Source organism: Montipora foliosa, chromosome 7 (assembly GCF_036669935.1).
Source record: "Montipora foliosa isolate CH-2021 chromosome 7, ASM3666993v2, whole genome shotgun sequence".
Classification (NCBI taxonomy): Eukaryota; Metazoa; Cnidaria; class Anthozoa; order Scleractinia; family Acroporidae; genus Montipora; species Montipora foliosa.
In genome coordinates, this window is record NC_090875.1 from 9,141,788 (window position 1) to 9,144,287 (window position 2,500).

The following is a 2,500-nucleotide window of genomic DNA, read 5'->3' on the forward strand; positions in this document are numbered from 1 at the left end:
CTAAGTGTAAATGTGAACTTACAGTTTACAGTTATAAGTGTAAATTTACAGTTTGTAAGTGTAAATATACCAATAAAATGTTGAATTTATATTCACAGAACAATAATTTCTCCACTTAATTTCGGCATTCGAAAGATTACTAAAATAACGAAATTTGTCCTACACTTAATTTCAAAATTCTCAAGGGAAAAAATCCTTCGAGTTTAACAATGGCCCTAACTAGCCACCGTACAGAAGGCTAATTTAACGTGCACAGGCATTTTGCATCCTATATGGTCTTTTTTATTCTAACTTGTGTTCTGTCTAGTTTAAAATTAAGTTGGTGGTTGGTTGTACTTGCTAAGCAGTAAACCCAAACTCCTTTGAGGCAAAAAGCATGGCTTTGTCCAACCATGTTTTTCTGATAGTAGAGGAAGTTTCTTTTGCTTATTTTTGTATTTTAAGATTGACTTCTTATAATGAAAAAGTTTGCCGAATATCAACGTTGAACAGTATTTGGAAGTTGAGAAATGAACTCCTTGGTTAATCTTCAATCTGGGATTAGCCTTAATCGGCTTTTGAACAACCAGGACCAAGGCCCGGTTGTTCAGAAGCCGGTTATAATGCTAATACCAGATTAAAAATTAAGCAAAGAGTTTGTCTCTACCCCCAAATGCTGGTCAATGCTAATATTTGGCAAAACGTTATGTCAGGAGAAGTCAGTCTTGAAAAACAGAAATAAGCAAAGAAACTTTCATCAAATAGTTGAAAACATGAAACAAGTTTATCCTAATCCTGGATTAAATTAATCAGCTTTCGAACAACGGGGCCCAGGAGAAGAAAGCTCCTTATCCTGCTTTATTGCAAGCAGCATGAGAACAAAGTTGGACTCGATTCTAGAATAAACAGCCATTATCGTCAGTTACACCGATAATCTGAGGCAATTTACCTTGTTCCTGGTTGATCCATGGGCCTTTCGCAACTGTTTTTCAACTCTTTCTCACCCTGGCGCTTCCTGCCATAGTCCGTATCATGGATATATTGAATATATCAATTTTGCAAAGGAGTATGTGTCAAAAAAGGGGCAACAACATCCAATGTGGCGTCGCCCGAGTGTGACAGTGATGCAAACAAAGGAGATTTCTTTAGAAACTGGGGCATAGAAAAGCTGAAGTCACACTTATCAGCCAGAGAAGAAGAATTGGAAACACGAACAAACAAGGCTTTTTTAAATCTGGCTATATTTCCTTGTAAATTAGGCTTGAAAGTTGTAAAAAGCATAGAGGAAAACCAGACCCTAGTTAAACTGGAACAGGGCCAAATAACTCTTCCAGATCCTGATACGCTGACTGATGGATGGGAGGATAATGCTCTGAACTACCCAGAACTGTGTCAGATGAACGTCGAGAAATACTGGGATGAAAGTAACTTGATGTCACACACTTTATTTGGTACAGCCAGAGGTTGTAAATCAGCCATGGTTAAATCTTAAATGTCCACATCATTTTTTAAACCCTTCAAACAGAGAACAAGGCCATTGGCATTAAAACTGGTGGCAGGGAGGCTTTAAGAGAAGGCAAATCACTCCAACTTTCCGGACATATTAAGTCACCTCAGTACCATGGGCTCAGTGGCAATATTGCCTACTGTTTTGTTAGAGCAAAGGATGGTTTATTGCCGCTTTTTTCTCAAATGTGTTTACCCTGTGTAATATCTATTTACTCACCAGTAGGATACTCAAATAATACTCGTGTTTCTGGAAAACATGATTAGATAGGTAAAATAGCAAAGTTCTTTCATTCTTTAAATATTTTTACAACGTTTCTGAAAATAACAGTGTGCATTGTTTACATGGAGTTCATTGCTTGAGATTTTACTGTACTGTAGGTTGTTCGAGAGACAGCAGTATCAGCAGCGCCATACAACTCCTGGGTCATTCTTCACAAGGAAAACATGGGGTGTGTACAATGAGGCTGGTGCTATTTCGGATTTTCTTAAGTCTCAGCGTACCTTCCATAACAATATGAAAGTAAGAGATCGTGGGTCCTTTATATGCGCACAGTATCCTTACCTCGGAGCATCTCCTGATGCCATTCTTACATGTGACTTTTGGGAAAGGGCCATTGGAAGTGAAGAACCCATTCGAATATAGACACATGCGTATTGCAGAGTATGCTCAGCAAAAAGACTCCCGCCTTGAAGCTCACTCTGCACTCTAAAAAAAAATTAGTTGAGAGTCCCCAAAAAATTGAGTAAAACGGTGAATCTACATTGACACCAAATATTGAGTAAACTGAAGCTTCAATAATGAGTAGAACGTACTCAATAGTTTGAGAGAAAACCACTCATGTGTGAGTAATACAGCTCAACACATGAGTAAATTTAACTCAAAATACAGAGTGAAAGCTCTAAGTTGAAGTGAATCCACAATGACACCTTATTTTGAGTAAAATGTCAGCTTACTCAATGTCTGAGTAAACTGCAGTCATTATATGGAGTAAAGTCACTCAAGGAAATGTCA